The sequence below is a fragment of the Halichoerus grypus genome, chromosome 1, assembly GCF_964656455.1.
Source record: "Halichoerus grypus chromosome 1, mHalGry1.hap1.1, whole genome shotgun sequence".
Taxonomy (NCBI): domain Eukaryota; kingdom Metazoa; phylum Chordata; class Mammalia; order Carnivora; family Phocidae; genus Halichoerus; species Halichoerus grypus.
In genome coordinates, this window is record NC_135712.1 from 28491575 (window position 1) to 28503653 (window position 12079).

General features: G+C 35.8%; 1 protein-coding gene and 1 non-coding gene across 5 annotated transcripts in view; one reads left to right on the forward strand and one right to left on the reverse strand.

Moving 5' to 3' along the window:
* Positions 1 to 12079, forward strand: part of NRIP1 (nuclear receptor interacting protein 1) — a 97505-nt gene that overhangs the window by 33306 nt on the left and 52120 nt on the right. The gene's annotated exons all lie outside the window — the stretch shown is intronic.
* Positions 8846 to 8952, reverse strand: LOC118535997 (U6 spliceosomal RNA). Its single transcript, XR_004917455.1, has one exon. It is a non-coding gene; the product is annotated as a U6 spliceosomal RNA (small nuclear RNA).

A 12079-nucleotide genomic window follows, 5' to 3' on the forward strand; every position in this document is an offset into this window, starting at 1 on the left:
AGATACCCTTTTGGACATGGCCTTGAGTACTTGTGAGAAATATAGCCTGAATTTTTTTGATGTCATAGTTAATGTTGGAATTTTGGAATTAATACTTTTTTTTTCCCCATTTGTATAATGTTTATCTAGTTGACTTCAATGAAGATAAAATACTAAAATATTTTGAATCTCCTATAGCCAAATAGCACTTAATTTATATTTGGAAAAACACATTTTTACCTATCATCTGCTATGATCTGAATGTTTATTTTGCCCTCAAAATTCATATGTTGCAATCCTAACCCCAAAGGAGGGGGAACCATTGGGAGGTGATTAGATCGTGAAGGTGGAGTCCTCACAGTGGGATGAGTTTCCATATAAAAGAGGCCTTGCAGAGACCCCCTTCCCCTTTCTGCCATCTTTGGTATAGCTAGATTCTCCCTGGATACCATGCCTGCATGTACCAGGATCCTAGACTTACCAGCCACCCAAACTGTGAGAAAGAAATTTTTGTTGTTTATAAGCCACCCAGTCCATGGTATTCTGTTATAGCAGCCTGAATGGACTAGGACAACATCCATTTTTTTTTAACAATTTTATGGCTCTATACTTTTAATCCAGTCTTTATCCATGTTTCTGCTTTCCTCCCTGTGTCATTGCATGAGAGTGACCCAAAGGAGAAGCAGGGGGAGTGGGAGGAGGCCGGATTGTCAATAGATGGTCAGCCTTACCATGATCAGGTGTACTCTCAGGACTAAAGTCCTCAGCTAAATGGATTCATAAATACTTTTTGAAGTATTACCAATAGAATAATTTTCATTGCTTTTTCACTATTGTAGAACATGCTGAGAAGATTTTAAAGGAAATCTCTACTTTTCCCACCATCCTTCAATAATTTTTTTTCAGAGCCATAATTTCATCCAGTAATTTTTCAAAGTGACAGCTAATAGAAGATTGGCAATTAAAGAGTTACCATATATTATAAGCATTATATTAAGTATAGAGTTAAGTTAGTGCCCATTGTGTTTAAAGGAAGTTATTTAATAGTCTAGGGATTTTACATTTGTAGGAATTTTCTAAGTTTATAAGACTTCAGTGAGGAAACACTATAGTTTGGTAAGTTCTTACAGTGAGAACTTGAAGAGTTAGAGTTTTGGATAGCTAAAGCTTTGGCTTTGTTACTGACTAATGGTTTGGCTTTGAGTTAAAAACCAAAACCTGATGACTGTTAGCCCTTGGACTCAAACCATTACTGAGTCACAAGACCCCCCTTCCCTGTAAATCTAGAATTACTTCACAAGTGAGGGGGAGCGTCTGAGATGAATGAAGTTGTCCCCTAACTGCCTTCCAGTGTGTGGACACACACAAAGAAAGTGTAATTATTTATGTTAAAAATTCATCATGTCCTGATTTTCTGTGGCCTTGAGACCTCCCACATCCCTCCTTACCACCTGACTTCCTCTCTCTCTCCTTCCCTTTCTTCCTTCCTTTGGATAAGTACTGATAGTTCTGCAGAACCTGGTGAGGCAGATAGTGGTTTAGAGCACAATTTACTATTTAAATTATTTCAAAGCTCTATTATTTGGATTGCCTTTGCTTTGGTCATATGTTTCTTTTCAACTCTTAATTAAGAACACACTGTTTATAAATGAATTTCTGTGAGAAAATATGACTCATATTGAGAGATCTTGTTTTATTGTCATATGACATGTTCTGTAGGCATGCAGTATAAAAAAGGGGGAAAACACCTGACATCCATCTTCATTTTAGTTTGATTAACACATTGCAGGAAACTGTGACTATTTAAAATTTTTTTCTATGTTAATTAAAATATAAGTAATTAAAGACCTTACTAAAATAACTTAAAAAATGAGGGATAAATATCCTACCCAACATGAAGTTTAGAGTACAGGTAGCTAATTAATTGCCATAATGGTATTATCAGGAACCCACAGGCTATTTTCCATTTTTCTACTCTGTTGTCTTGAGTGTTCTGGCAACCTTTGGTTACAAGGTGGACATTTTTCCATGCTACTTTTTTTTTTTTAAGTGAGGAAACATTTCCTAGTAAACTTCATTGGCCATAATTGCATCATATGCTTGCACCTAAACCCCTGATTGGCAGAGTAAACATTACTTGTCATAGTGGCTCGAGCTAATCAGGATTCACCTCTTAAGAGTTCTGCCAGCAAGTGAGAAGGGGAAGGTGTGTCTTTGAGAGGGCTACCGCAGTGAACGACACAGCTAGGGAAGGGCACAGTTTTGTTAATTTCTGCAAGCTTCCTTATGGGATCACAAAATATAGACAGGCATGCCTTGATTCATTCGATATATGTTTATTGAGTATCTAGTGTATTCCAGTTATTCTCTCCTAAGGATAGGGCAGTGACCAAAAAGGGGGGAAACTACTGCCCCCTTGAAGCTTACGTTTTATTGGTGAAATAGACAAACAGTATACAACAATTCAACTTCATGGTATCTTACGAACCGTGCTAAGTAAAAACTGAAGCAAAGAAGGGAGCATGGAAGGTTTTGGGCAGGGGTATATGGAATTTTAGATTATGTCCAGGGAACGTCTCACCCAGAATATGATTTAAGTAAAGGATGAATTGATGTGATACATACAGCTCTCTGGGGAGAAGGGTATTCTAGTCAAAGCCCCTGTGGGTGAATGAGGGAGAGTCACAGGAAGTGAGGTCAGAGTGGGGAGCCACTAGACAATTTTGAGCAAAGGGGTGACACAATAAAACGTGTTCACAGAATCACTTTGGCAGTTGTGTTAAGTAGACCAAAGGCATTAGAAACAGAAGCGGGAAAACCAGTCAGGAAGCTATTGTAATAATCCCAGAGAGAGACGATGGTGATTTGAATGGGGGCAGTGAGAAGTAGTTGGATTCTAGATATTTCCAAGGCAAAGCCTACAGAATTTGCTGACAAATTGGATGTGGCCTGTGAGAAGAGGAGAGGCATCTAGGATGGCAGCCAGGTTTTTAGAATGGAGTTGATATTAGCTGAGATCAGGAAGAACAGGGACTCAGTTATTGACATGTTAAATCTGAGATGTCAAATAAACAATTTATAGATGTCAGATGGAGATGTCAAATAAAAATTGGATATATTCATACTTCTTGAAGATGGATCAATATGTATTTTTTAAAAGGATGACATTGGTCATTAATAATAGGGAATGTCTTTTAAAAGAATATAAATTTTTTAAAAAACAACAATAAGGAGAGAATAGGAAACAGAAATAAAGTCTATATGGGGAGGGATATTTGATGTTCCATTGAACAAATACAGGGAAATATTGGAAGTAATTTTAAAATAGACTAATGAGGGGCACCTGGCTGGCTCAGTCGTTAAGCGTCTGCCTTTCGCTCAGGTCATGATCCCAGGGTCCTGGGATCGAGCCCCACATTGGGCATCCTGCTCCGCAGGAAGCCTGCTTCTCCCTCTCCCACTCCCCCTGCTTGTGTTCCCTCTCTTCGCTGTGTCTCTGTCTTTCAAATAAATAAAATCTTTAAAAAAAAATAGACTAATGAAAGAAGCATTTATGCACTGAGCGTTTATTTAGTGCCTACTATATTCTAGTTTCAGAAATTGCATAAGAAATATATTTATTCTTTCAATCAGTACTTCATTCCTGAAGCCCCAACCTTTGTCAAAAATATACATGAAAAGTGAAATGCACCGCAAGGACCAATGGTATGGATTTAGTTTTTGTTCATTCCTTCTATAACATGATGCAACAATTCCTCTAAAGGACGTCGGTTGTTCACCAAGAGGCTATGATCCTCACCCCAGGTTCCTCAGTATTGTGCAGCCTAGAGTTAAGGCTCAGGCATAATATTCAGTAGTGATCCAAGCCAGGAAAAGGAATTGCTATTCTGTTACACACACACACACACACACACACACACACACACACACACCTATATATGTTATCAGGATGAGTGGCTTTTCTTTTGAAGAAGAATTAGTCCAAGATGCCTTTTAATCAGATTATTATATTTGTTTGCATTTAACAAGGATGCAGCACATAGGTAAGATTTTCAATCTGTGTATATCACATAAAATGCTGAGAAGCACCTTATAAAGTACCTTTTATATTATAGGTACTCAATAAATATTTAGATAGAAAATTTGATTTAGAACATCATTAACATTTCTAACTTTTTTTTAAAGATTTTATTTATTTATTTGACAGAGAGGGTGAGAGAGGGGGAACGTTAGAGGGAGAGGGAGAAGCAGGCTCCCTGCCAAGCAGGGAGCCCGATGTGGGGCTCGATCCCAGGACACTGGGATCGTGACCTGAGCCGAAGGCAGACGCTTACCATCTGAGCCACCCAGGCGCCCCTCTAACTTATTTTTAAACTTTTAAAAATATTATGCTGCATGAAGTAAGTGTTGCTTGATAATATGTGCCTTACCTATAATGCAAGGTTGTTGAGAAAATTGAATTGTCGTGGGTTTTGTCAGATAAAAGTATTGTATAATGAATATAAGGAATTGTTTATTGGGGAAAGAAATTTTGTTCTTTAAGATGGGTTAGGCTTTTCTCATCATACTTTTGGCCAATCAGGATGAGTACATGACCACTAGCCTATATGACCAATGAGGGGAAATGCTTATAATTAGAGGGGAAATACTGTTTAGTCGGAACCTGAAGTATATTGAATTACTTCAGTTTGCCTATTTCTCCTGTTAAGTAATTTTTGCAAAATGCCCATCTCCCATGAGAGAGTTCTGCAAATTTGCAGTAATTAAGCAAGCATTTATGCTAGTTTTGAGACCAAATTGATGGTAGATATGAATTAGCCTCATTCTTTGGTTGACCAAGCTCTAAGTTTCTATCTACAAGTCTACCTTCCAGTTCTGTGGAGTGTATCGCTTTGTATACTCCTTTGCTTTTGTTTTTGAAGAGGAGATTTAGGAAAATCTGTTACCCAGCAATTAGCATTTGTTCATGTGTGTGAATTAAGATGCTTACCTAAGCAATATTCTTGTCAAAGTAAAACTCTGTTTTGCTATAACGTGGCAGCTTATTTTTTATTATGCAAACAGGAATATATTTATATTATAAGGCATAATATTAAAATGATCTACCAAGAATCCACCAGCCAACGTGGAACCAGAACTTTACTGATAAAGTATGCATCTACCAGCATAGGCCTCTTCTTGCCTGTGGTGCTGCCCTTACTGCCCTCCCTGATCCCCCCAATCACTCTTCAATTTTGTGTTTTATCATTTACTTTTTAATAATTCTGCTTTTATCACATGGGTCTTTAAGTAATATGCTGTTTAATTCTGCATAACGTCTTCTGAGACTTGCTTTTGTTGTTCATTGTGGTTTTTTTGAAATTTATTTATTATCGTATGTAGTTTGTAGTTCATTTATTTCACTGCTGAGTAGTACTTCATTGTATGAATTTATTTATTGTCCCATTAGTAGACCTCTGGATTGTTGTTGCTGTTGGGTATTTTTGTTTGCTTGTTTTGTTTTTGGTATCTCTGTATTGAGGTTGGTGTCTATCTGTAGGTTGATACAGATATATTTTTGCTATTATAAGCATCGCTAATGTCTGCATTCTTCTATATGTGTTCTAGTGCACACATGTAAGACTCTAGAATATATACCTAAGAGTAGAGTGTAGAGAATTGAGTATTATATGAGTATGTTAATCAATTATACAAATGAATGCCAATTGTTTTCCAAAGTCATTGGACCAGTTTATATACCACCAATAACAACACAGAAGCTCCCAGTGAACCGAATCATTGCCAAAACTTGGAAATCTCAGGCTACTTAACTTTTCCCAATATAGTAGCTACAAAACAACATCTTACTGTGTCTTCATTTGCTTTTCTGTGATTGCTGATGAGGTTGAACATCTTTTCATGTGATTACTCACCATTGTTATTTTTCTTTCATGAATTGCTTGTTTATGTCTTTTGTCCATTATATACTTAAAAAACTATGCATTAAATATATTTATTTTTTAAATTTAAGAAATTTTAAATAACACAATAAAGAGGAAAAATTTTCCCCTGAAGATTTGATGTGATGCCTCATCACCCCTGAATAAATGAGTGTATATTTCCTACAAACAAGGACGTTGTCCTATAAGCCACAATAAAGCCATCAAAATCAGGAAATTAACACTGATGCATTACTACCATCTAATCCTCAGATCTCATTCAATTTTCACAAGTAGTCCAATAATGTCCCTTATAGCAAAAGGATCTAGTTTAGAAGCACAGCTTGCATTTTACTTGTCACATCTTTTCAGTCTCCTTCAATCTGGAACAATTCTTCAGTCTTTGTTTGACTTTCAAGACCTTGGCACTTTTCAAGACTCTACTGTATAAGCCACTTATTTTGTAGAATGTCTCTTCCTTTAGGTTCTTCTGCTGTTTCCTAATGATTACATGCAAGTTATGAATATTTGGCAGGAATATCACAGACGTTACGCTGTGTCTTCTGTCTTCTCTTTGTATCTTGTCAGGTGACACACGATTTTCATTTTGACCCATTACTATTTATGTTAACTTGATTACTTGATTAAGATGGTATCTGCCATGTTTCTCTACTGTGAAATTACTCATTTTCCCTCTGTGTTTAATACTTACTTTGTGCAGAGGTACTTTAAAACTATGTGACTATCTCCTTCCTCATCAAACTTTCATTTAATTAATTTATATCAGTATGAGTTCATGAGTCTGTCTTTTATTCAGTGAGCTATCATCAGTAACTATTGTTACTTATTTTGATGCTCACCTTGCCCCGATTTAGCCAGTGGGATTCCTTTAAAGTTGGCTTCTGCATTCTTTTGACATGTCATTCATCAGTCATGCTGCTACTTCCAATTTCATTCCTACACTATCGAGTTTAATCACATTTTCTCCCCCCTTTTTTTTAATATCCCCTTCTCTAACAGTAAGAAACTTGCCTATCATTAGCCTAAATTTATTTACTTAATTTGACCAGTTCCGCTGTATGTACTCAGTCTGCCATATCCATTGCACCCTCCTGCCCAAATTCTATTTAAGCTTTGAAGACCCTTCATGTGGAAGCCCCTTTCATCCTGTTTGGATTCCTGCATTCCTACACATACAGCACAGTGCATCTTTTTATGAGCACCCTCCTCCCCCTGATCAGTCATTGACATCTGCTGTTAGATCACGGCTCTGCAGGTCCTGCTCAACCCACAGCACTCTGCCAAAGCTTGGACTCTGACCACCACGCCTCACTGTTCCCTCCCTTCCTACACAGGTACCTGCCTCATCCTGCTCAGGCCCTCACACCCCAATCAGGGATACTTTTTTGTATTTTGCCTATTTTTATTTTTATTTTTATTTTAAAGATTTTATTTATTTATTTGAGAGAGAGGGAGAGAGTCCGCCTGAACATGAGCAGGGGGAGGAGCAGCAGGAGAGGGAGAGAATCTCAAGCAAAGTCTCCGCTGAGCGTGGAGCCCTACACAGGGGCTCGATCTCATGACCCTGAGATCATGACCTGAGCTGAAGTCAAGAGTTGGAGGCTTAACCGACCGAGCCACCTAGGCGCCTCTGCATTTTGCCTATTTTTAAATAAAATATTATAGGATACATACACGCGCGTACACACACATATTCCGGGTACTGTAATTTTTTTTGGCAATGTGCTTTGTGGTATTGTAGTTAATCTTTATTTTTCCTTATTGTATTTGTTGAGGAATGGATGTTTTTAATTATAATGTAGTTGAATTTATTAATCATATGCTTTATAGTTAACCCTATTTTGTGCCTTAAGTTTTAAGCCTTCCATACTCTGAGTTCATGAAGATAGTCTCTGAGGTTTTATTTAAAAATATTAAAGACTTGTCTTCTCAACTTAAAATTTTAATCCTTCTGGAATTTATTTTTTACATGTTATATAGGAGGGGTCCAGTTTCTTTTTTCCCCCAAATGAATAACCAATTCTTTCAGCACTGTTGAATGCTTCCTCCTTCCTTCAGTGATCTGCAACGTTGTGACTTTTGTCAAATACTGTTTTTGTTATATGCAAAGGTCTATTTCTTCTCCAGCAGTCAGTTTGTCTCTTTTCTGGAAGCACACTAACTTCTTTAGTACAGCTTTATAATAAATCTCAGTATAGGCAGCGCAAGTTCCCTACTGTATTCTGTTTCTGGTTGGAAGGCTTGTCTGTTTGGGCTTTTGCTGCTCCATTGTAAATTTTAGAATCAACTTATAAAACGTTTTGAATTTCGACTGGCATTGCATTAAAATCAGTTGAATTTGGGGGAAAATTGTCATTTTATGATACTGAGTCTTTCTGTCATGAATATGGTATGTCCTCCTGTTTATTTAGGTTGTATTTAATGTCTTCTGATAAATTTTCAAGCTAACTTTTATTCTTTAGGTACATTTTTGTTGGATATTTTTAAAATGTTATTTTCTGTTTGTAACTGGTGAGTAAAAATGCAGTTGATATTTTGTAAGTGTGGTTTTGTTTGTTTTTTTAAAGATTTTATTCATTTATTTGACAGAGAGAGAGAGCACAAACAGGGGAAGGGGCAGAGGGAGAGGGAGAAGCAGGCTTCCTGCTGAGCAGAGAGCTGGATGTGGGGCTCCATCCCAGGACCCCGGGATCATGGGCTGAGCCAAAGGCAGACACTTAACCATCTGAACTACCTAGGTGCCTGCAGTTGATTTTTTTTAAAGTGATTTATATTTACCCACAATGAACTGAACAGTAACATACCTGTTTAGACAAGTGTTAGACATGCTCAAAAGCAGATAAACAAGATTAGAAGTCCAGATTTTTACTCTGAAATTACTTTTGATATTTTAATAAGTCCTAGTTTAATAATCATCTTTTTTTTTTTTAAATATGGAACGCTTCACGAATTTGCGTGTCATCCTTGTTCAGGGGCCATGCTATTCTTCTCTATATTGTTCCAATTTTAGTATATGTGCTGTCTAAATGAGCACAATGATCATCTTTTTACAGAGATTTATTGAGATACAGTTCACATACAATAAAATTCACCCATTTAAAGTGTTCTTTATAGTCTCGCAGGTATACAACCATCAACCACCATCTAATTTTTGAACATTTTCATGACCCTAAAAAGAAACCCCATACCCAATATCAATCACTCCTCATTCCTATCCTTCCCACTCCCAGCCCTTAGGCAGCTAGGAATCTATTTTCTGTTTCTGAATTTGCCTGTTCTGGACATTTCACATAAATGGAATCATATAGCACATGTTTTTTTGTGACTGGCTCCTTTAACTCAGTATAATGATTGCCAAGGTTCATCTGTGTTGTAGCCTGTATGAATATTTCATCCCTTTTTTTGGCTGGGTAATATTTTCTTGTTGAATGTATCACATTTTGTTTACCCATTCATCTGTTGATAGACACCTAGACTGTTTCCAGTTTTTGGCTATTATGAATAATGGTTATGAGCATGCATATACAGATTTTATATATGGACATAAGTTTTCATTTCTCTTCTATTTATACCTAGGGGTTAGAATTTCTGGGTCATATGGTAATTCTGTGTTTAACTTTTAAGGAACTGCCAAACTGTTCTCCTTAGCGGTTGTACCATTTTACCCTTCCACCAGCCATATATGAGAGAGGCAAATAGTCATCTTAAAACTACTTTTGCATTCTCCAGAGTAATTGTTATACATTAGGTTTATTTTTAATTATGATTATTATTTTAAGTGATGGGAGAAATGGCAATTTATTTTAACATCGGATTCATTTTAAAGCAACTTATGATTCTATGTAGAATATATCCTTTTTTTTTTTTATAGTCTTATTGAGGTATAGTTTACATACCATACAATTCACCCTTTCTAAGCATTCAGTATGATGATTTTGAGTCAATTTATTTAGATGTGCAACCATCACCACAGGCCAGTTGTGGAACATTTTCATCACTCCAAAGGGTTCCTTCATGCTTGTTGCAATTTCTCTTCCCTTCTCCTGTCCCAGGAGATGATCTGCTTTCTCTCTAATTAATTTTGGCTTTTCTAGACATTTTACATATAAATGGAATCATATAAATATGTCTTTTATATCTAGCTTTCTTCACTAAGCATTATGTTTCTTAGGTTTATCCTTGTTGCATGAACTATTAATTTCTTTCTTTCTTTTTTTTTTTTTTTTGGTTACTACTTTATGCTTATCCCTTTACCAGTTAATATTTGGGTTGTTTACAGTTTTTGGCTATTATGATTGATGCTGCTATGATCATTTACATACAAATGACATATGTTTTCATTTCTCTTGGTTCGATACCCAGGAGTGACATTGCTGGGTCATGTGGTTAAGTATGCTGTTAAGAAACTGCCAAGCTGTCTTCCAAAGTGGCTGTGTCATTTTATATTCTCATCAGCAATGTATGAGGGTTGCAGTTTCTCCCTATCCTCCCAAACTTTGAATTTTTCAATTTTAAAAATAATTATACCTATTCTAGTGAGTTGCGTAGTGGAATCTCATTGTAGTTTTATTTGCATTTCTCTATTAGGTAATGATGATGAGCATCTTTTTGTATGTTTACCAAACATTCATGTATCTTTGGTGAAATGTCTTCATAACTTTAGCCCATTTAAAAAAATTGTTTTATCTTCTTATTCTTCAGGTCTGAGGATTTTAATATGTTAGATACCATTTCTTTTTCATGTATATGATTTGCAAATATTTCCTCTTATTCTGGGGCTTGTCTTTCATCTAAATTATGTCTTTTGAAGAATTTGATGAAGTCCAATTTTTCCATTTTTCTTGTTTGTTTTTTAATGGACTGTGCCTTTGTTGTCATATTTAAGAACTCTTTCCCTAACCTAAGGTTACAAGATTTTTTCCTATGCCTCCTAGAAGTTTTGAAGTTTTAGTTCTATAATTCCAGCTATGGTCCATTTTAAGTTATTATTTTTGTATGTTGTGAAAGATTTACACTTGTCTATTTTTGCATGTGATTATTGACCTGTTGCAGCATCACTTGTTGAAATTCAAATGACCATGAATGTGAGAGTTTATTCTGGGCTCTATCCTATTTCATTATCTGTTATGTCTGTCTTTATGCCAATATCACACTGTGTTGGTTATTATAGCTTTATAGTAAGGTTTGAAGTTAGGTAGTATAAGTCCTAAAGCTTTAATCTTCTTTTTCAGAATTGTTTTGGATAGTCTCAATTTTTATTTAGATTTCATATATACATATATATGATATATAAGATATTATATGTGTATATATATATATATATATATATATATATATATATCTTTCATATGTATCTTAGAGTCAATTTCATGTATATCTTAGAATCAATTTCTACCAAATAAAACCATGGGATTTTGATAGATCAATTTGGGGAGACTTGCCATTTTTTTTTTTTTTTTTTTGCTAAGAATGTTTTTATTTTTTTTATTTTAATTCCAGAATAGTTAACATACAGTGTTATATTAGTTTCAAGTGTACAGTGTAGTGATTCAACAATTCCATACATCACCCCATGCTCATCACGACAAGTGCGCTCCCTAATCCCCATCACCTATTTCACCCATCCCCCCATCCACCTCCCCTCTGGTAACCATCAGTTTGTTCTGTATAGTTAAGAGTCTGTTTCTTGGCCTGTCCCTCTCTCTTTCTCTCTCTCTTTTCCTTACTCGTTTGTTTTGTTTCTTAAATTTAACCTTTTCTTTTCCAATTTATGTGTCTTTCAATTTCTAGTCTTATTGCAGTGAGTAAACTCTCTAGTAGAATGTTGAATAGTGGTGTCGAGAGCAGACCTCTTGCCTTTTTACCAGCATTATAGGGCAGTAGGACAGAGCATTCAGTCTTCCACCATTAAGTATGGTGTTAGTTGTAGATGTTTGTCTCAGAAAGGAAGAGTTGTTTTCACACTGAAACAATCAATTATGTAATATACCTTATTAATAGAATAAAAGGACAAGAGCCTCATTAAGTATCTCGGTAGATGCAGATAAAAGAAAATCAGGGAAACAGAAACAAATAGTTTAAACAAAAGAAGAGGTAGAGGGGAAGCTACTTTATGTAAAGTGATGAGGACAAGCTTCTCTGAGGAAATAACATTAAAAGTG